Source organism: Papilio polytes, unplaced genomic scaffold (genome assembly GCF_000836215.1).
Source record: "Papilio polytes unplaced genomic scaffold, Ppol_1.0 DF824169.1, whole genome shotgun sequence".
NCBI classification, from domain to species: domain Eukaryota; kingdom Metazoa; phylum Arthropoda; class Insecta; order Lepidoptera; family Papilionidae; genus Papilio; species Papilio polytes.
The window spans coordinates 682807-707668 of NW_013525035.1; the positions used below are offsets into that span (position 1 = coordinate 682807).

Genomic DNA, 24862 nt, shown 5'->3' on the forward strand with positions numbered 1-24862 from the left:
AAAAAAAAAAAAAAAAAAAAAAAAAAAGGCTCCGAGCCCTCGATGGGGACTAATGAGTTGAGTTGAGGTGACAGTAGTACTTGTTTCTAATAACAATAGAGTTGAAATTACCTGAATTGCTTCTATAATTGATTTGTTATTATGTTATTTTGTGAAATCTTTCGGACAATCGTGCGCGTGCGCCGGTAGCTCTCTTTGTTATAATGAACTACGATTCTCAAACTTCCGTTAATATAATATACCTATTTTTGTAGCCTAAGAACGGGCGCACACCTTTGACTAAACTATCGCACAACTAAAAATCGAGTAGTGTCCTTCATATAAGCTCATAGGAATCAAAGCGCGACTAAACAGTTTTGCGATAATTTAGTCAAAGTTGTGCACGCGCTGTAAAACGCTATTTTTTTTATTCTAAAACTATTAAGTTTCTAATCGAAACTTTGAGAACGTCTGTACAACAAAAGTCAGTTACGACAGCCGTTACAATTTGTCCATCAGAACTGTCTTCCGGTAGAAAAGGACGGGTATATCGCAGTACCTACGTGTACGAGAGAGACGGCGCTACATCCACCTGTCTACCATCAGTTGGTATTCTTTTTTTAAGGTTTAATTAAGTCAGTACCGTGCAATACTCTACGTACTACTTTTGAATTATTTTCGTAATTAAAAATAACTTTTGTGAGATTTTTATTAACAAATAGTTAACATTACCTCTTACTAATATTATAAATGCGAAAATATGTACAGATGTTTCTTTTTTTTTTTTTTTTTTCGGCAAAGATGTATTGTACAATTGTACAATTATTATTACTTTGAAGTCGGTGTCAGTCAATGTAGATTCATTACTTAAACGTTACTATACTTTCAATTGTCAATTGTTATGGTAAAAATGTGGAAACCCTTACGTAGAAATATCACTGCATACCTTGGCTGACACCGACATCAAAGTAAAAATAATTGTACAATATAGACATAACAGCTACAATAAGGGAGGTTAACTATTTTCAAGGAATTATTTCGTTACTTTTTTTTAGAATATATTGTTTTTAGTGTATTTTGTTTGAAAGTCGGTTTTGTTTTTTCTATTAAAAATTTATTTTTTAATCTGTGCGGACGGAGTTATGGTTTAACCAGTACTTGATGTTACACACAAATACTAGACAATTGCAACTGGAAAGACTTACTGCGTTGGTGCAGCGACCCAAAGTGGTTCTTGGCCTCCAACATGAGAGAGCGCGAGCGTCGTCTGTTCTGTGTCGTCGCCTACCAGCCGGTCGACTCTAGCTTGCGCAGGTCCAGCTCTACGGCGTCTCGCCAGCGGTATCTAGGCCGGGTCGGCGATACGCTTCCGAGATAAGCTTTAAGGACTTAAAAAGTATATTAATAGACAGGACAACACAACAAATAAGATTGCAGAAATTTTAAAAATTTACAGTGGTAGAGTCCGCTTTAACATCTTAGCACTGCAGGGCCGGCACGCCCGGTGTAATACCACGACCACACAGAAAACAGGCGTGAAGTGGAAGTAATTCCGTGTTTCGTCTGATGTGTGTGGTGCCGGAGGCCTAATTTAAGTCCTTTACTCCTTACCATCCTTTTCTCATAAGGAGAGGATGGGAAGGGGAAGTGGATTTGACAGCGGAGGAGATGCAGAGGAGGGGGAAATATCCTCTTTATGTGCGTTTCCTCCTCCGTCGGATAAGGGTAAGTGACGCATCTGCAATTGCGGATGTCTATGGGCAGCGGTCGCTTCGCCATTTTGGTGGATTCAGGTGGCCGCTTGCTCGTTTGCCACATTGTTATAAAAAAAATTATTAACTGCATAATTTACTGAAAAGCTACATGAATTTTTATAGCGCGAGCACATCTTTGAGTAAACTATGGCACAACTGTTTAGTTTTGCTTTGATTCATATGACGCACACTACTCGATTTTTAGTTGTGGTAAACAGTTGAATTGGCTGCGAAACAATCGACAATCGCACAACAGTGTTGCTTAGTTTAATCAAAGTTGCGTGCCATCTCTTAGGCCTTCGACAAAATTGTGGCAGTTTTAAAATGACGCAAAGTTCTATGCTATCCAGCTTGTTATATTGTAAAATGTCCTATGACATTAGCTCACTATACGTCCCCACTGAGGGGTTAGCTCTAAGTTAAGGGTGACTAGACCTTAGTCAACCACGCTGGCCTACTGCGTTTTGGTTGACTTCACACATCTTTGAATTTTATCGCCATGTGCATTACGATGTATTTCTTCACTATAAAAACGTCGGGTAAATAATGTACTCGTACATGAGAATCGAAAATCACATTGGTAATATGGCGGTAACATACTGTCTGTCGATTACAAGTCAAGTAACCACACAAGAGCGTCGGTGGCTCAGTGGTTTGAACACTTAACTTGTATTTAAACTTGGGTTTAAATCCCGCTGATCCAATGTGATTCGCGATTTTTCGAATTTTCATATGTACATAATTTACCCGACGTTCTTACGGTGAAGGAAAACATCGTGATGCCTGCACATATCGGCGAAGAAATTTAAAGATATGTGTGAAGTCAACCAAACCGCATTGGGCTAGCGTTGTTGACTATGGCCTAGTCACCCTAATTTAGGGGTAGCTGGTGATAATGATGATGATGCCACTGATCCACTAACAATTTACTATGGATAAAGATACTAAAGGAAATAGAAAAACGGCTGAACGAATCTCGATGAAATTTGGCATAGATGTAGAGGATAGTCTGGAAGAACACATATGCTACTTAGTTTTTATTTAATTCCACGCGGATGGAGTCGCGGGCGAAATCTATTACACAATAGAAGAGCTCATTCCTTGTAAATAAAACCGCGTAATTAAAAACCTACAAAACTGTCAACGCAATCACGAAAACAATAATGGCTCTTTTCCGTCTGGTATCCAAATTATATGCCTTTACATAAGGTCCTTACATAAGGGTAGCTGTGTGTGTGCACACATAGAGAGAGCCTGTCTCAGATGGCTGCGCGGGAGTCGACTTGTTCCACTCAAACGCATTTGAGTATCAAACACCAAGGTGTTCGGACGTCTCTACAATTGCGTTAAATAAAAAATTTAAATAAAAATAGTGTGAGTGCTAGTGTTTTCTTGACTGTGACTTTCGGTGTGTAATAGAAAGTTTTCGACGTTTTAGTATTTTATTTATCGAGTTGTATTTTTTAATAAAAAAAACGGCATTACGTGATTCTGTTCGGCCGCTTGACGATTTTACGCTTGAGGTATGTCTTGTTTCGATATTTTTCAAGCTTTATGTTATGAAATTTTAATTCTATTTCCGACTGTTTTAATATTTATTTTTTACTGTTTAATATTGTCTAAACGACAACTCTATATTTTCAACTATATTAAATGTATCTCAAAATGTAACTTAAACGAAGATCATGTCAATTCAGCTGACAATTTAGACAATAAAGCGTGTTCCGTAAATCTATCGCCATTATTATAAGTAAAGCTTGCCTTTTTGTGAGTTTCTACTACATCTATTACTGTCTCTATCTCGTTTAAGTTAAAAAGAGAGATGGTAATACATATAGAATGCAGTAATATTGTAAATAAATTAACAATTAAAAAGTGAATTTATATAAAATTCAATCAAAGTTCTTATTAGAGTGTACAAACAAATAAACAATTTTATAGATAGTTTACTAAATAGTGAACATAACGTTAAATAAAATTACATCTGCTAAATTTTCCTTTAGTTTCACTTATTTTCATAAATGCGGTTAACAAAATCGTTGAAGTAAATCAAACCTCCTTAAACATAACAATTACCCGTTTTACCTTATGATTTAATTAGCTTTCGCCCGACTCCGTCCGCGTGGAATTAAAAAAAAACAAAAGTGAGTATCCTATTTGTTCTTCCAGACTGTCCTCCACGTCTATACAAAATTTTATAGAAATCCGTTCAGCCGTTTAGGCTACTCTAACAAACATCCATCTAAACTTTCGCATTTATATTAGTATGATAAAAATACTTTACAATTATAATTGCCTATAAGATCCTTTAAAAAGACATATTAAATAAACCTCTTATTGCATAGAAATAGAAAATTAAATGAAGACGAAATACGTAAAGTTCGTTTAAGAATTGTCCGCCATTTTAGTTTGACGTTTCCACGCTAAGGATTTATTGCAAGGTAAAAAAACTTGGAAAGAAAAATATCAAGATAAACTATATTAGTACTGAAATGTTAATACAATAATTTACTGCGCAACAGTCTATGAACAAATAATATTTATTTACAAGCTAGCTTTCGCCCGCGACTCCATACACGTGGAACAAAAGAAACAAAAGCAAGTAGCCTATGTATTCTTCCATACTGTGTTCAACATCTATGCTAAATTTCATCCAGATCCGGACCGTTTAGGCTACAAACTGTAACAAACATCGATCTAAACTTTCGCATTTATAATATTAGTAATATGTACACTGTTACAAAACTAACTCGTATAAGGGTAGGCAACGCATCTGCAATTGCGGATGTCTATGGGCAGCGGTCGCTTCGCCATTTTGGCGGTTTCAGGTGGTCGCTTGCTCGTTTGCCACCTTATGTTTTATAAAAAAAAAAAACTTCTTGTAAAATTAAAATTCCACAAAGCTGTGGAAAATTACAAACTTCCTATACGCGGTCTAAATGAAATATCTTTAACTAGCTATTGCCTCCAACTTCGTACGTTCGGAATTAACAAAAAACAGCCTAATGTAATTCCAGATTATGTTCTGTTCCGAGCCAAATATCATTAAGATATAATAAGCAGTTTTACAGATACTTAGACAAATCCATCCAAATTATCGCCTTTAATATTAGTATTATGTTTGAAAGTAGCGCCAGTGGTGGAGAAATTGAGAACCAAAAGGTTAGCGTGGTATGAACATGTTATGCGACTAGACGATGGGGACATAAACTCTGGTTTATGTCCCCATCGTCTCGTGTTGAGTGTTAAGAATGAATGTGGATGGCTACAAAGAGGAAGACCGAAGAAAGTATGGATGGATTGTGTGAAAGAGGATATGCTTAAGAAAGGAGTGGATTCAGATATGACGGCTGATAGAGATGTATGGAAGAGCAGTACTGTGCCGACCCACTTGCCCTTTGCGTAAAGGATAAAGGCAAGTGGATGAATATTAGTATGATTTTTAGTAGATTTTAAATACTTTTAACTTTTTAATTCGTCTTGAACTTCATAGATAAAGCTTACGTAAGACAAGTGAAAATGTTTTTTACTTAATGTTAAGCTTCAAGTGTGGGAACGTATTGTGGGCGCGGGTCTAGGTTAAGCCTTTGTTTCACTGACGTTCCCATGGCGTTACCGGTCTTAAATTAACCTTTATGTCATAGACAGGCGAATGTTTTTTGTTGTTATCTATTTTTGTTTTCAACCAGTGTTATGTAAGGGAAAAATAAAATTGTTTATGGTATTCATTTATGATAGAACTTATAAATTAACTAGCTGTTCCCGTGCTACTTCATCCGCATAAAATTATGAAAATTTTATTTCATTGTTTACATTTGTCAAATTATCAATTGCAAATGTCAAAATGACATGACGCTGACAAACTTTGGCACCTTGCTTTCTTGATGTTTGCAGCAACTTATGTTCTCTTTCCCACATTAGGGTTTTTATCCAAAATATTTACCCCCTAAGTTTAATGGCGTGAAAATATATAACCTAAAGCTTGACGCAAGTGTAGGGCTTTTTATTAAAAAAAGAATTATTCAAAAATATGCTGTAATTTCTAACATCTTAGGCAACAAAGAAATGTGTGTTTACGCTTTATTATAATAGTATAGATATATTCATTATGAAACACCACACATCTAGTTATTGACCTTATATTGTTACTTAAAACCTCTATTCAAATAAATATTATAAAAGAAGGTTCAGTGGTAGAGCATGCTTTAACATCTTTTCACGAATGAGTCGGCTTGTCTACCGCAACTACGAGATAGGCATTTTTTGTGACTGAATGGCCACTATGCCTTGAAGAGGCATTTACAGATTTACCCGACTTAAGGTGGGCGCGCAGATGGCTTAGCCTAAACCTTGTTTATGAGTAACTAAGCTCGAGGACTCCCTTGCGAGCTTCGGCACGAGATATACTTCGTTATTATTACCGGATAGGGCCGCCAAGCTCTTAGATCGCTTTGGTGGATGCTCCATGAAGTGACTAGGCACAAGGGCATCGAGATAGGCAAGTGCGATCAATTCTGCATTACGTATGACGAATCTGCATATCGGAGGCCTGACTTTAGTAATCTTCCCCTTTTCCTACAAGGAATCGTTGAGAAGCAGAAGGAGAATTTGCCGAGGATATGCGGTATAAGTAGTAGAAATATCGTTTTTTTTTTTATAACATACGGTGGCAAACGAGCAAGCAGCCACCTGAAGCCGCAAAAATGACGAAGCGACCGCTGCCCATAGACATCCGCGATCGCAGATGCGTTACCTACCCTTATCCGACGGAGGAAGAGACGCACATAAAGAGGATATTGCATCACCTCTACCGTCAAATCCACTTCCCTTTCCCATCATCTCCTTATAAGAAAAGGGTGGTAAAGAGAAAGGGACTTAAATTAGGCCTCCGGCACCACTCTCTTCAGACGAAACACGGAATTGCTTCCATTTCACACCTGTCTTCTGTGTGGTCGTGGTATTACACCGGTCGTGGCCCATTCGTGCTAAGATGTTAAAGCGAGCACTACCACTGTCAATGTGTGTTCTGTTTTCTGTGCGTGTACTGTGTTGATTAAAGTGGGCAACGCACCTGTGATTATGGCTGTCTTTGGCCAGCAATCATATGGCTATTCTGGCTGATGCTTTCTTGTTTTTTATAACATACTGTGAAAAAAAATAAATCTGACTAACATTATAAATGCAATAGTTTAGATGTATGTTTGTTAGAGTTTGTAGCCTAAACTGCTGAACGAATCTCGATGAAATTTTGTAGAGAAGTAGAATAATCTGGGAGAACACATACAAAGTGAAAAACTTCAAGCGCCAATAGCCTAATGGTTTGTGGTACGGACTACCGATCTTGCGGTTGAGGGTTCGACGGCATTCGACTGTCGTGAACCATATCCTAGCACAAACCTAGAGCTTAGTTCGAATGGTCAAAGGAAACATTAGTCGATTAAAAAAAGAGTTTTATTTTTAATTCCGCGCAGATAAAGTCGCAGGGAAAGCTAGTATCATTCGTATGCAAGAATTTGAATTGTGCTCTACTATCCCATTCAGTTCAGCTAGTTAATATACTTACGGAATCGAACTTAGATTATTTTTAACGTATAAAATAAGGTAAGAATACCAACAACACCAGTAGCGTCTATTAACACATTCATAATCTGTAATTTCTTCGCTCTCCGGTGACAGCGGCACCTTTCGATAGCTTTTTGTCGATGATAAAAGTAAAAAAAAAAACAAGACAAAAACTGACGCTTTCTAAAACGTTCGCGGGCCAACGTCGTATCGTAACTCGGCTAGGGATAAGGTTTTTGGCGAATGTAAATTATTCTACATTCAAACATAAATAAATTGTCTAAAACTTAATAATTACAGTAAAACTAATATTATAAATGCGAAAGTTTAGATGGATGTTTGTTAGAGTTTGTAGCCTGAACTGCTGAATAGATTTCATTAAAATTTGGCCTAGATGTAGGGGATAGTCTGGAAGAACACATAGGCTATTCACTTTTGTTTTTTTTTTTATAATTCCGAGCGGACGGAGTCGCGAACGAAAGCTAGTTGGATACAAAATTTAATCGCTTCGCAATTAAACGATTTCCTTTTTGCATTTTATAAGTTCAAGACTACATCGTGTTAATTAGATAACCTTTATCCCTCATCCATCTTCTAAATATTTCATGAATTATAACGGATTTTCACTTTAAAAACGCATATAGGAAACATATAGACATCCCTTTCATACGCACTTAAAGAACAAGGATAACAATAGTTTACTAGCAATGTAACGTTTGAAGTTTAGACTTAATAAATGAACTCATTAACAGTGTACGAAAATTAAAAATAAAACTTAATATAGACCTATGAAATACTAGAATAGATTTATATTTAATTCCAATTCAAATATTAAAACAATAAAAAACGGAACAATTCATTTACACAACCTAAATAAATTTTCACTAAGACAGTTGCAGCAAAATCTATTTAATAATTCAGTAACGTGCTAAAATGCTTGTTACATTCCTTAATTTACCAAATATGTGATGTCAGTTGTTTTCTTATTGTAGGAGCGGGCCTTTGACTAATCTATCGCACAATGGTTTGCGACTGTCGATTGTTTCGCAGCCAATTCAGTAGTTGCATTGCTAAAAATCTTATAGTGTGCGCACCTCCATATAAACTGTATTGAGTCTTATTTGAATATGAAATCCAGTCCTTTATCTGTTTATGCATGGAATAACACAGACTACGTAACCTTTCTATAGAAATTGACGGCATTTTTGTTTTTCGCATTATTTTTAAACTGCTCCCCTGACGACGCTTACCACTGCTTGTTAACCTGTCACTAACCAGTAGTGGTTACCTGTTACACGTCACGCTAGTTGTACCCACGTGAGGCATGCTCGAGTGGGTCGGCAGGATGGTAATGTTTGATTCGCTTGGTGCCTTGCTTACTCACTGGATGGATATGGTTGACGGCTTACTCCTCTCTGCGCCGGTTGAATGTTAATGAAAATAGTGAAATCGGCACGTGGTCTATTTACGCGAGTCTAAATTTTTTTACGGTAATGATTTTGCTTTTTGGGATAATAGATGGCGCTGTTAGCAAGTTCGTAATTCTGAATGTTGTTAGTGAAACAAATTAGTGTTATTTTGTTGCTTTAAATTGTATTATACCTCATGGGCGTCACAAGGGGGGTGAACACAGTCAGCTGCCTCCTTTCCTTAGGGAGTAGGGAATTGTACAAAAAATTATAAAGTGATTTTAAATACACGTTGATAAGCATTGTCTTTGGATTTTTTTTTATTACTAGCCCCCTTGATCATTGGTTAGCGACACCCATGTTAGGCCTATTTGTATCTTAACACTTACACAGATAAAAAGCCTGAGCCATTGATCGCTACTAAGAAAAACTAACTGTTTTATACTGGCATTTTGTAATAGAAATCGACGCATTCTAAATTATTGCAACCGCAGTGTAATACGAAATATTACTATAGATATGGTCTCGTCAAATTCGTCTGCCAATATTTGCAATTTCTGTCGAAATTAAATGTTATAAGGTAGCGTCGTAATTACTTCGCTGGCGGCCATTTTGTAATCGATTGTCAAATTACGCGGTCGAATTTCAATGCCGTTTAAACTGATGACAGTATGACGTCATTATATGGCGGATTAGAAGATTTTAGGCTTGTATGTGAAATGAGACACAAACGATTAGGAATCTTATAGCAATGATAATAATGATTAAAATCCAATGAAGTGTTGGGGCATTCGAAACTGATTAAAGGATTACTTTAAGTAATAGTTAATTGCTCTGCGTTAAACACTATCGCACGATAAGTTTTTATTGGCTGATAATTATCGAGTCTTGCTGTAAAGCGAAAATCATATAAAACATTCACAAATCAAATGTCAGACTAAACTATCGGACGAAAAATGTCTATGTTCGGTGTGTCTACTCTAATTGTATTTGTAATTCATAGTTTATAAACTAATTTAGCTAACAAATTAACCATCATCATCAACTTGCCCTTATCCCTTACGGAGGGTCGGCATGTGCTACATCCATACATCTCTATCAGTCGTCATATCTGAAACCACTTTTTAAGCATATCCTCTTTCACACAATCCATCCATACTTTCTTCGGTCTTCCTCTTTGTAGCCATCCACATTCATTCTTAACACTTTCCAGTTTATGTCCCCATCGTCTCGTCAACATGTCCATACCACGCTAAGCTTTTGCTTCTCAATTTCTCCACCACTAGCGTAACTTTCACTTCCTCTAACAAATTAACCAGAATCGTTAAAAAACTCATTCATAAAAATGTAATAAAAATTGACAAAAAACAGCCAAAATCCAGGTCGTTAGGAATCTGCTAGAGTCAAGCAGATCTAAGTCATGGCTCTGAACTACTCTATATTTGATGAACCTTAAATAACAAAAAGTATAGTCGCATCCCTGAAATGACAAAAACCACGGAGGTCGGTTGACTAAGGCACTTTTTGTTCACGACAATTTGTACACGAGGTTGTCAGAATCTGTCGGATTTGCGCAATGGCAATTTACTATTGCAATGGTACAATATTCACGCTTTTTATTACCAATGGTGTTGGTATAAATAGTAATATCAGTTCCGTCTTGTTAACTCTGACAGATTCAAGTTAAATAAATAAGCTCTCTTTATTAGAAATTAGACCACATAGTATACCTTTTCCTAACATCTCTAATCTATATCTGTACTATTATAATAAAGCGTAAACACACACTCCTTTGGTGCCTAAGATGTCAGCAATTACAGCATATTTTTGAATAATCCTTTTATTAATAAAAAGCCTTACACTTACGTCACGCTTTAGGCTATACATTTTCACGTCATTAAACTTAGGGGGTAAATATTTTGGATATAAACTCTAATGTGGGAAAGAGACCATAAGTTGCTGCCAACATCAAGGAAGCAAGACTGTCAAGTTTTGTAATGTTATGTCATTTTCTCGTAAGACCCTGCTGGTTTCCAGTCGCTTTGTTTTTGTTGTCTTCTTGATATCAATACTTCCATCATATACTTTTATTAGTAGTTCTATCGGAACTTTGATTCAGTTTATGAGACAATTATCTACTCTAATAAAACTATAGCATGTGTTAGACATGATATCATCGTCTACCATATCTTATTCTACTCATATAGGGTCGGCGTTCCGGGTTTCGTTCTACAAATAACTCTATCCGTCATCTCAGTCACTCCCTTCTTGATCATGTCACCTTTCACGCAATCCATCTCTTTCTAGATTTACCTCTATGTGTTTACCTCCACAATAAACTGCTAATCCATGTACAAGTCCATCAAATTTGAACGATTCAATGTAGCATAGACAATACGTTCCCAGCTCGAGGCTAGGCCAAGTTCGAAGCGGAAGGTCGAACGATTGTCTACGCTTGATTTTTTATCATCAATTTTTTTCATACAGCATTGGGAACTATTTAGTTTCGTTATTTTTACGTTGAAGTTTTAGTCGTAGTTACGTGTTGCTTTTTTACATACAAATCTACGTTTATTGTGCGCAAAGATAAAAGATAAAAACATTCACGCCCGTGACCTAAAGCGGTGGATAGTCCACAAGGTCTATATTTAACGTCATAAATGCGAAGTTAACTTTTTAAATTGCACGAATTCCGTTGAAAAAATCATTAAATTTATACGTAATTGTCCCATTAAAAATTCACCCATAAAAACTATAAGCGTATCTCCCCTGACATCCTTTCCTAAGGGAAATCCATTTTGTTCGCTCCCATTTCCCATGGATCCGACAATAGCACAGAGGCGCAGGCGCACAGACGCCGACGACAAAATGGCCGCCGCTGACGTCACTCCGGAAACGGCTCCGTTTTGAATTTGGAACGGTCGAGCGAGCAATGGCGGAACATCCGGAGCTCAAGACGTTACAGTGGTCGCGCGCGCGGCAAAACATCACGCCACGATGTTTATGCATTGATCAGTTATATTAACAAGATCTTTTCTCTTAATGACTTATTGCTTTTACTCTGAGAAAAATTTTATAAAAAATGGAGTTAAATACAATTTATGCTTCCTTTATAAGAATCTAGACTTCTGCATATTATAAACCAAAGTCGCTTAACTCTGTCTGTCTTTACATATCCATAGATCTTAAAAATGCAATGGGCTTTGCCGCAATTTTTAATAGAGTGATTCAAGAAGTTTATATGTATAATATAGTAGAGAAATATTAAAAAATCAGAGGTCTCTAATGTAATATCAGATACATTTTCATATCACCATCCGTGCAAGCTGAGGCGGGTCTCTAGTCGTAGGCAAGTATATACCGAGTTACAATCATATTTCATACTAATATTATAAATGCGAAAATTTAGATGGATGGATGGATGTTTATTACGGTTTGTAGCCTAAACGGTTAAACGAATTTCGATGAAATTTGGTACGGATGTAGAGGATAATCTGAAAGCAAACATAGGGTCACTTTTGTTTTTTTTCCACGCATACGGAGTCGCAGGCAAAAGTTAGTATCCAATAATCTTAATTTTAAATGTTAGCATATCAAATATTTTTATACGTAAGTTTCGTGTGAAGATTCATTATTGCGGCGATGCTGATAATGGCTCGAAATGGTAACCAGACCGCTAATAGTTGCGGTCAAAAAGGGATGTACAGACTATCGATATCGTACCAGTTTTTTGCTCACTCCGTTAATGCGACTATCTAAAATGGGTCGTAGCAAACAAGAGCACGCCAGCGCCACCTGTACCATCTTCTGCCAGTGCTGCTTGGAGATGTTCCACGACGTTTTTCCAGCGATATGTGGGTCTATCTCCTATTAATGTTTTAAACATTTTGGTAATTAAGTTTGATTACAAACAGACAAATATGATATATGTGACAAATATAAATAAAAACAAAAAATGATATAAAAAAATATTTTCCACGATGGAAAAATTTGTATCATATTTTTTAATAGTGGATTGTCACAGTATCTTTACGTATTTTTATAAATTAAGCTTTGTCAAAATAAATGGCACTAAAATATATGCTAAATTTAACATTTATTATAACTATGTCAAAATATCGATAACTCGTTTGTCACAACACTATTCAATTCAAATAGCGGCTACTGTTAAAACCCAGAATATAATATTCTGTTACAATTGTTTTGTTAGTTTTATTTTTATCGATAGATTTCTCAAATGTATAAATTGTAGGGCTTTACTCGTATTTACAAAACCATTTTTTAATTTCCGTTTTAGGGTGAACGTTCAACTAATAATTCATTGTAAGAAAATGCAAGTATTGTTGCTAATAATAATATTGGATGCGACCTCAAACATTTATTTCTCATAGTTTTGGAATTAAACCAAAAAAAATCATAAAATTAAACCATCAATAAACACTAACAAAATTGAAAATATTAAAAAACACGTGTGCTTTATTAAATTACGTCCTTTCGACTGGTGGCGCCCTCTACATCCCCCTTCATTTACCTAAAGACTTATCCCGTACAGTATTAGTTTATACACCGCTCTCGCTTCAGCGTCCTCTACCGCCAGTAATGTACACACTAAGGAAGTGGTTGCGGTCGTCCCGGCCAGCTGCAATAGTCCCAGAATGATACCGCAGTGTTCGATTACCCATCTTAAATTGTCTATACGAGAACTATTGTAATACTGGTGTCTCTACACGTTTCTCTAACAAAAGAACTCGAAGTGACAAACGAAAGGACTCTCTCATATGACTCTTTTCTTATTACACTTGTAGTCTCTTTTACGGTAAAGGAGAACAAGGAGGTAGAACGTATATGTAATGACATTTATAAGCTATATAATTAATAAAATTGGAATATCTGGATGTAATAACATGTTTTTTTTTTAATTTTTGTGAACAGTGGTCAAGGCCGAATTTAGTTCTGGTAATCTCTGAAACCGCGGGGCCGATTACAAGTGGATTTTTACTGGAAGGTTGACGGTTACGGGGATATTTGGAATACTATTTTATTTTTATTCACTACTAGCTGTTCCCATGCGACTTCATCCGCATGAAATTATGAAAATTTTATTTTATTGTGTACATTTGTCGAATTATCTATTACAAATGTCAAAATGACATGACATGATGACAATCTTGCTTCCTTGATGTTGGCAGCAACTTATGGTCTCTTCCCCACATTAGGGTTTTTATCCAAAATATTTACCCCTAAGTTTAATGGCGTTAAAATATGTAGCCTAAAGCGTGACGCAAGTGTAGGGCTTTTTATTAAAAGAAAGAATTATTCAAAAATATGCTGTAATTGCTGGCATCTTAGGCAACAGAGATGTATGTGTTTACGCTCTATTATAATTCTTAACTATTCTGCATCTTTAAATAACAATACGCGTATCTAACACACCGTATTTTAATAAATAATTAAATTCAGGAAGAACGTAATGCAACGACAGTTTGAATACCCGCTTTACACATGTTCGATATTTATACGTAGTTTTTTATATCTATTCAAATACCCGGCAGAAGGCACGTGCTACTATCTCCCAATTACAAGGGTGAAGTCATTTCCTGTGATGACAATGATACGGAAAGTGTTCTTTGAAAAAAACCGTCTAATTACGTGGCGGTTATGCAACGGTTTGGCGCCAAGTTAAACGTCACTTTTGACAGATTCTTTTTTCAAATAAAGATTGACGTTTAAAAAGAATGTTTATGTTAAAAAACAAAAAGCAAACCATAGATCAATTATTAACGCAGATCAATTTCGACTGCTTGATTAGTACTAAATCTGAGGGCAGCCATTTTTGTCTTATGTCCAATTCACATTATGCCAGTATAGTTGGAGAAATAAGCATTGGAATATTGGCATATAGTTGCTTACTGACGCTAGTAAGAAGACACAATCCGTGCCAAGCCAGTGCAACTCTGTTGTTAGGACAACTAAAAATCGAGTAGTGTGCCCACCTCAAGCTCATATGAATCAAAGCGAGACTAGAGTTGTGTAATTGTTTAATCAAAGGGTTGCACGGTCTTCCTCCGTGCCATCTTAGAATAAACCGTGGTAGAGCCCGCTTTAACATCTTCGCACGAATGGGCCGGCTCGCCCGGTGTAATACCACGACCACACAGAAAACAGGCGTGAAGTGGAAGCAATTCAGCGTTTCGTCTGATGAGTGTGGTGCCGGAGGCCTAACTTTAGTCCCTTTTCCTTTCCACCCTTTTCTTAAGGGGAAAGGATGGGAGGGAAAAGTGGATTTGACGGTGGAGGAGACGCATAGGAAGGGGAAATGTCCTCTTTATGTGCGTCTCCTCCTCCGTCAATTAGGGTAGGCAACGCATCTGCAATTGCGGATGTTTATGGGCAGCGGTCGCTTTCCATTTCGGTGGATTTAGGTGGCCGCTTGCTCGTTTGTCACCTCGTATTATAAAAAAAAAAAACTATACGACAAGTCATAGACGAGGCCTATAAACTGAAGTAAGTTTGAGGTCGTTATAAAAGTACTATAATGGACAACTACATAAAAATCTATACTTTATTATTGTTGACAAATAGATAATGCCAAAGAAACCTTGGATCACTGTTGCAATGATAGTTTATTTTAAGTTATGACAATTGCAGTGTTACACAAATTTGAACCTTATTTCTGTATTACTTAAGCTTGTAATCTCATTGCAGTGTTGCATAATTGTTTCTCGGTTGATGAAATTTTACAGAAATATAAATGCATTTTACAAATACTTGACATACAATATTAAACCTTACAGCCTTGTTAATAAGGTGCATGATGCTTTTAAGAAGTGCATATTAAAGTTGTTAACAGCTGATCGGAAGGGGAGGTATTTTTTTCTGGTCACAGGTTGAAGGGTCGAACTTAACGGAAAAACTTATGCCACCTGTCTTAAGGGTCAAAGGGAGTGATGACCTCTGATGAAGTAACGACTTAGGACATGAATGAAGCCTAATATCCTAATCATTTATTACGTCACTATATAACAAGATTTTATAAGGAATATAATAAGATATTACTAATGTGTCGGAAAACCTTTAGAGGGACCATCACCACCTTTGACTAAAATATCGCACAACTATTGTGCGATTGTCGATTGTTTCGCAGCCAATTCAATAAGCTTATAGGAATCAAATCGAGACTAAACAGTTGGGACATTTAGTCATAAGTGTAATACGTCTACTTACCTTACAAACATTGGTTACTTCAATATACAAGCACATCTTGAAATAATTTTCTCATAATCTTACACAGTCATCTTTACAAAAGCTTTCAATACAGAGCCTTATTACGAATACTTACGTAACAGTTACGAGAAATCCGTTTCGTCATCGATAAAATTTGTATGAGATTTGTCTAAGAACTTGCACACATAAATACAAATTTAGTCGATTACGAGAACTTTCACAAATATTCGATATAAGCCTTCAGATTATTTAAAAACTAATTATAATATAAGAAAGTGAAATCATAAACGTTAAGGGTTAACAAACCGAAGCCGACCTGTAATGACATTTCACATTGCCAGTGCAAAAAAATCACGAGACACCACGTGGGGGCCACCTGTGCTCGGTGTTGCTATAAATTATCTAACATGCAGTCTTGTATATTTTCCCGCTAATCGGTTTTCGCGCCCTTTCGCGCGTCTTATCTTTAGTAATTAAATGTCGATATAATTATCATAATTAACGTATTAATTATAGATTTTATTGTAACATTGTTTTATGTTTCTTTTTTTGTAAAATAACTGCTAATTTCAAACGTCTTCCGAAAATAAACGAAGACCAAAGATTATGTAACCAAACAAAAAATGCACAAAATGTTCATAGTAATTCTGCTCTAATCTTACTAATATTATAAAGAGGAAAGATTCGTTTTTTTGTATATGTTTAAATAACTCAAAAACTACTGGACCGATTACAAAAATTCTTTCACCATTAATAAGCTACGTTATCAGTGAGTAACATAGGCTGTATTTTTTATAACTTTTTAATTTCACACGGGCAAAGTACTGAGCAATAGCTAGTTTCGAAATAAAATCGTTAAAAACTTAGTTCAAAAATCTGTACAAATAAGACTGGAATTGACGAAAATAATGACTTAACCGCAACGATCGGTCTATTGTAAAAAAACAAAACAGCATAGATTATAAAAAAAAAATCTACGTCTAATAACTACGATTAAAGCTGTTATCTGCAGTCGTAGGGTTGTCGACGTTCGAAATTTGAATAAATTTGAATTAGGCGGGAACGTAGTAACGTATTTTGTACAACAGGTGGCATATTTATGTGAGAAATGTTAACACTTTGCATATCTGTCATCAGCTATGTTAATACTATAACATAGTAATTACTAAAATTCACACATATTTTACTTAAAACCGTGAATTATAGACTTCGACTATATCGTATGACATAAATTTTAAAGCCATATTAATTTTACATTTTGATACCAACTTTTCCAAGCGTTATTATAAAGCAAAATAACAATGGCTTTCATTCAAATAATGTTTGCAAAAACTAACTTTTTCTTATATTTTTATATTTATACTAATATTATAAAGAGTAAAGCTTTGTATTTTTGTATATATTGAATTTACTCAAAAATTTCCGATTACAAAAATTATTTTACCATTAAAAAACTACGTTATCACTGCTACATAGGCTATATATCTAATTCCACACGGACGAAGTCGCGGGCAACAGCTAGTAAACATAAACTTTCTTGACTATATAACAGTTTTCGTTTCAAACATTTCCGTTGACAACCCTGTGCAAGGCGGTGTAAGAGCGGCGCGTGCGCAGGATTCCGTTACGTCAGGTGTCTCCGCAGGTGTAACGACCGGGCTCCCTTTAACTGCTCCCTTCAACCTGTACTGATAAGGAAGTCGACTTTGAATATCCTTAGGGACACCGAAGTTGTATTTTAGGCGGGAAAGTAAACGGTTACCGGAGATCCAGTAAACCCATGTGGCTGTAAATGTTTGTGACGTAAAGACATGTTAGGCAGTGGAAATAACTTTAAGTCATAATTAAAAAAAAGTTTTGAATTAAAAAAAAAGAAACTTGTAATAGAAAGAATAGGTATTTTCGCCTAAATAACTGTTACTATTCTTAAATAATACTTTATACTAATAATTAATGTATTTCGATGAAAATTCAACAAGGAACGTAATCTGGAAGACATCATAGGCTGTTTACTTTTTTTTAATTTTGCGCGGATGAAAAATAAAAATAAGGAAGATTTTATTCGACAATCCGTTCATAAATACCTATAGTTCGTGCATTGCTGAGTAATTATTCCATCAATTGTCGGTTTTTTTTTCTCCATTGTATTACAATCAGGTAATTAAATAGAGTTGAATGAACTCTACACGGTAATTGATAAGCTATCAACAATTCTAGTCTAGCAAGATTTAAATTAAAAATTATATATTTAATTTAGGGGTAAATGTCATTTTTACGGCCAGTTACTGAAACGTCATTTCAATTTAAAAAACCATCTATCATACTTCATACTAATCATACTAGTCATACTAATATTATAAATGCGAAAGTTTAGATGGATAGATGGATAGATGGATGTTTATTAGAGTTTGTAGCCTAAACGGCTGAAGGGATTTCGATGAAATTTGGTATAAATGTAGAGGATAGTCTGGAAGAACACATAGGCTATTCATTTTTCTTTTTTTAATTCCACGCGGACGGAGTCGCTGGCGAAAGCTAGTACTAATATAAAGAGGAAAACTTTGCTTGTTTGATTGTAATGAAATAACTCAAAAACTATTTTGCCGATTTTAAAAATTCTTTCACCATTAAAAAGCTACTTTGTCTGTGAGTACCATACGCTATGTGTTATATTATTTTTTATTTCCAGATGGAGTCGCAAGCGAAAGCTAGTCTCCTTTAAAGTATTGTCTATCAAGTTTTAAATTTCGTTTCATTATTTGGCCGTTAGTCATGTAATAGGTACTCTAGTCGTTACTTAGAGTGTTTTTTTTCTCCTTTGTTAATTCATTACTGGTTGCTAACTCATTTGTTAATATTACACGAATTACAACCAAAGATGATACCGTTATACCTGAATTTACTCTTAAGCATATCCTCTTTCACGTGGTAAGGAACTTCCCAATACTTCCCTTACAAAAAAGTTCGGTATTAATATATTGCGTTAAACTATACCGTAAGTTAGTAATGGCAGTGAAAGGGACGGATGAAAGGAGACATGTGGCAGAAATGGGAATGTTAAGATTGATGTGTGGGAACACATTCGTGTCTTCGTCAAGTTTGATAGAAGCCCTAGTGGTAGAGAAGGTAAGGAGTGAAAGGTTAGCATGGGGGCATGTGATGAGGAGGGAATCGCATGTTACAAGGAGAACGTTAGTTATGGTACACCGGTAGAGGTAGACATAGAAAGAGATGTATTGCGTGAAAGGTGACATGATCGAAAAGGAAGTGATGACTGAGATGACGTATGTTAGAGTTATTCGAAGGACAAAATACTGTTGTGAAACTACAGGAGTAGGATAAAGGGAGATGATATTGCATCAAACTATAACATAAGTTAGTAATGAACTTGATATTGAATCGTTATCATATACGGGTACTACTATACAGAGGTGAGTGCGCTAATTCACACGGTCGCTCCCACGGCACCGACGAGGCCGCACTATGTAACATTATGTGTATGAAAGGAAAAATGCTATCTTTACTTTCGTTAGTTATGTTAGAATGTCGCAATAGTGCTGAACTTTGAGTATCAGGTAACGTAATACTGAAATAAATCTTACTATGATACTAATATTATAAATGCGAAAGTTTAGATGGATGGATGTTTGTTAGAATTTGTGACCTAAACGGTTGAACGGATCTTGATGACATTTGGCTAAGATGTAGAGGATAGTCTGGAAGAACACATAGGCTACTTGGAATTTTTTTATTCCGCGCGGACGGAATCGCGAGCGAAAGCTAGTAATATTATAAATGCGAAAGTTTAGATGGATGGATGTTTGTTAGAATTTGTAACCTAAACGGTTGAACGGATCTTGATGACATTTGGCTAAGATGTAGAGGATAGTCTGGAAGAACACCTAAGCTACTTGCCTTTTTTAATTCCACACGGACGGAGTCGAGAGCAAAAGCTAGTAATATTATAAATGCGAAAGTTTAGATGGATCTTTGTTAGTTTGTAGCCTAAAAGGTTGATCGGATCTCGATGAAATTTAGCTTAGATGTAGAGGATTGTCTGGAAGAACACAAAGTCTACTAACATTTTTTTTTAATTCCGCGCGGACGGAGTCGCGAGCGAAAGCTAGTCTTAAATAATCCGTTATATTTGTTAGAATCTTAAAATATTTTATAACACTTTTAGTTTTTCTTCTCTATTGTTTATTAAAAAAATCTACGATACAGTAACTATGATAAATTTATGAAATTTGGCATAATTTATATTATATGTTTTTTGTTAACTTAATCAAATATTACACCTTTTATCTAAGTTATAGTGCTACTTAGTCGGCATAAGCATTTACCAAACAAAGTTACTAGACCGTTAAACAAGCCAAACATGCGTGCTTTAAAATTTTCCCACTTAAAATCACTTTAGTATGCGCATTTAGTTAAACCACCCTTCATTAAGTTATCACGCGATCATCGCGCCCCCTGGTGGACAACCGTCGGAATGTAAAACGCAATTGTAATTTACATGTCAATTTGCCTAGAGGGTTGTAATTACCAATTATAGTTTTATGTGAGTTTTCCGCTATTTTAAGTATTCAGATAACTTACTTTAATGCAAAATTAAACTTAAAGTACTAAATTATAACTTAAAAAAAAATAGTCTATATATTCTTCCAGATTATCCTCTACATATATGCCAAATTTCATCGAAATCTGTACAGCCGTTTAGGCTACAAACTCTAACAAACATCCATCCAAGTAAAAACCAAGATTTAAAAGTGAAAGAATTCCCTTTATGTATTCCTTTACAGTTGTATTTGACCTGCGCATACTGATGGGGCTGGCGAAGGGAAATCTACCGTAAAATTGCTATTGTTTATAAAACTCATTTTTCCATCGACTCTCTGTTATGCACCAATAAACAAAGGGGGTTAGCGAAACTTGGTCAATTCAAACTAATACGTTCATAGAAATTCACTACCAAAACTACTTTATAGTAATAATTAGTAGATTTGGTAGTTTACACGAAAAAGGTTTAAGATTATTTTTACTCACATTTGCTAGCGATTTGGCTTACGTAAAAAAAAAATAGCCTATGTTACTAACTGATATCTTAGCTTTTTAATGGTGAAAGAATTTTTGAAATTTGCCCAGTAGTTTTTGAGTTATTGCAATACATACAAAAAATACAATTCTTTCTTCTCTAATATTAGTATACGAGTAGACTACTGGTGTCCCATCAGTGGATATTCAACCATTAATGTTAATATCATAAACGTGAAACTTTGGATGGATGTTTATAACAAACTCCAAAACGGATAAACGATCTCGATGTTTGTTACAGATATAGAAAATAGTCTGGAAGAACACTTATTAAGTTTCTTTAATAAATATGAAATAGGGCTTTAAATAATAAGGCTAAGCTTTAACTTCAAAATCCTTACAAATTGACGTCCATCAGTTTGTAAATGTTGCTTACGAAGATAAATATTTAAGACTAGCTGTTCCCGTGCGGCTTTAATCGCATGAATTTATGATTTTGTTGTTGTAAAATTATCGATTGCAAATGTCAAAATAACGTAACACGAAGACAAACCATGCCAATCTTACTTCATTGATGTTGGCAGCTTGTAGCTTACGGTCCCTTTTCTTACATTATGGTTTTTATCCAACTTATATATCCCCTAAATTTAATAGCGTGAAAATATATAACCTAAAGCGTGGCGTAAGTGTAGGACTTTTTATTAAAGTAAGAATTATTCAAAAATATACTGTAATTGCTGACATCTTAGGCAACAACCAGCACCAGCAATATTAAGGGTCTGCTGGGGTTCTTCGGTGAGCTGGGTTGGCTGGAGTAATCCATGTCTTATTCTCACGCAAAATACGCGCTAGTCGTGGAGTTGCGGAAACCGTAGCCCCTACTACTACTACTAGGCAACAAAAAAGTGTGTGTTTACGATTTATTATGATAGTATAGATTTCTTTTAGATTTTGGCTGTTGGCATCTTGATATTTCCTTTAATTATATTGTTTACGCAATTTTACTTTACGCGTTTCATTATTAAACTAAAAACTGTACTGTTAATGAAATAAAACTAGACCAGACATGTAGGTTTTTTTTTTTTTTTTTTTTTTTTTTTTTTTTTTTTTTTTTTTTTTTTATGACTGATTTGTCACTGTTTGCCTTGAAGAGGCATTTACAGATTCACCGGGCTTGAGGTGGCCCAGCGCAGATGGCGCTTAGCCTAAACCTCTTTTATGAGTAACTAGGCTCGAGGGCTCCCTCAGGAGCCTCGGCTCGGGCCGTTACTTCGTTATTATTACCGGATTGGGAGGCCACCGAGCTCTTAGATCGCTTCGGTGGTCGCTCCATGGAGTGACTAAGCACAAGGGTCCCCGAGAGGGGACCTCGGCTTGGGCTGTCACTCAATACGCGTTTAGCATTCCGATTCAAGGGCGCCCGAGAGGGCCGAACCTCGACTTGATCGGTTGCTGCTATCTGATCATTATTATAATTATTAATACATCTAACATTACTACCACTTCGGAAAGCGTTAGCGCTGGGAGAAGAAGTGGCGGAAGAAACTCCAGCAACGCTTCTATCATTGATAGGAGAGAACCTGCCTGCTATGAGGCCGTATCGCGGGAATGATTGCCGTAGTCGGCAGCGACTACGGCGTTTTGTCTGTCGTAGTTGTTTAATCCTAGCCTGAGCGATTGTTGTTTCATCGTCTTGAAAGTCAAGAACGTGCCTAGGTCTGCGATGATCACGTCGAAATTTACCGAGCGCGATTGGGTTGTAGGTGGCGGCACCTACAACTAACGAATTAGGATGACCGACGGCAGAGTCAAAATATCGACGCGACGCCTGCTTCAGGTGTTGGGCTATGGTGGGTAAGTCCAAGTCGATGTGAAGATCACTATTGCGCATGTACCACGGGGCCCCTGTGGCTCTGCGCATGAATCTATTTTGAATCACCTGAAGTCGGTGTATTTGTTTCGGCGAGATGTGCGCGAATACCGGGCTAGCATACGTCATGACGGGACGCACTACAGATTTATAGAGTGTCACCTTATTACGAAGGGACATTTTGCTCTTTTTATTAATTAACGCGGAAAGACGACCTAAGATGAAAGCCGCGCGGTTCCTGACCCGGGTGACGTGTGCGGAGAAGTTGAGTTTTGTGTCAAGGGTAACACCTAAGTATTTAACTTGGTCTTCCCAGGGTATTGGGCTGTCCAAAAGCTTAACAGATGTGAGACGAGGTTCTTTGCTGCAGACATGTAGGATGTTATCTATCTAATAAGCATAAATCTACATACTTTAAAAAGTTCAAATTATATTCCACTGCCGAATTATTTACATAAATCCTTGAGATATGTTATTTTTTTCAACACGATTTGTCCATTTATATTCTTCACTATACTATTTTCCTGAATTCCCTTCTTACGGATATCCCACAATACATCCATACTTTCTTAGAGCGAAAGCACACCTCTTACTAATCGATTGTGTCCCTGTTAATCCTTTTTTTTTGGAATCGAGTAGTATGTACATCTTTTTTTTTACATAACATAAGGTGGCAAACGAGCAAGCGGCCACCTGAATCCGCCAAAACAAAGCGACCGCTGCCCATAGACATCCACAATTGTAGATGCGTTGCCTATCCTTATTCGACGGAGGAGGATACGCACATAAAGAGGATATATCTATACCCTTCCGTTAGCTTTAAATATATCCTTTATAACTAAGTTTTCCAATGGTAAAGGAAATATTCAGTCGTATAGGAATATATTTAATGCAATCAATTTAATAATAAATTACATTATGGAAAAAAACAAGAGAAGTAAGCCTATGTATTCTTCCAGACTATCCTCTACATCTATACCATATTACATCGAAATCCGTTCAACACTTTAGGCTACACACAACAAACATCCATCTAAACTTTCGCATTTATAATATACTAGCTGTCGCTCGCGACTTCATCCCAGTTATATTAAAAAAAATATAGCCTATGTTACTTACAGATAAATTACCTTTCTAACGGTGTAATAATTTTTAAAATCGGTCCCGTAGTTTTTAAGTTATTTCAATACATACAAAAATACAAATCTTTCCTCTTTATAATATTAGTATAGAAGTATGATTTGATACAGATCATTGCAAAGAACAAGAGTGACTAATTCAAACAACGTAATTTCCAACTTAAAATTTCATGAGTTCATTGTTTTATTGTAAAAAAGATCGCAGTCCTTGAACAAGGTATATATCGCATACGTGTGATGACGGACAAGTACAGACCTGTTTTAAAACGAGCTACAGAAAACAATTAGGGTGACCATGATAAACTTTATGGAATTTCATTTCATGTTGACTGTGACAGATTTATAAGACGACAAACAAGCAATCTGTATTCACAAAAGCGAAGTGACTAGACGATAGATATATTCATATTTTTTACAAAAGAAGGGGGCGATGTGGGGGGAAGAATCAACGCTCATTGGACGTCCGTAATACGAAGGAACGTGTGTTGACTACTTATTGATCAACAAAGGACGCACAGAAGGATATATCCTCCCACCTATATGTCCTTTCCCCTGATAAATCCATTTTCCATCATATCCTTTACTTGCACAAGCAGGGTGAAAAAGGGAAAAGATCTAAATAAGGCATTAAGTACTCAATCTGTGATATTTAATTTTGACGAAGCGAGATAGTTATGTTAACGCTAATTGGGGGTCCGTAGTCTCTGCCTATCCCCCTGGGTTACAGGCGTTATGTTATTGGTGTTGTATAATTATTGTGATTTAACGGTATTATGTAAGTTGGTAGGTAGATTAAAATTCTCTAGTTAAGTTTTCTAGAGATAGTTACTAAATGTTACCGTCCCCTTTTATTTGTGAGCAGTTTTTCTTGTACTGATATATTCTAAAATC

General features: G+C 36.0%; 1 protein-coding gene across 3 annotated transcripts in view; it reads left to right on the forward strand.

Moving 5' to 3' along the window:
• The first annotated feature begins 3049 nt into the window (after nt 1-3049).
• Nucleotides 3050-24862, forward strand: part of LOC106111455 (paired box protein Pax-5) — a 75705-nt gene continuing 53892 nt past the window's right edge. For all 3 annotated transcript variants that reach the window (XM_013293564.1, XM_013293565.1, XM_013293566.1), the window contains exon 1: nt 3050-3256. The gene's annotated coding sequence lies outside the window, so the exon portion shown is untranslated. The remainder of the gene's footprint in view (nt 3257-24862) is intronic.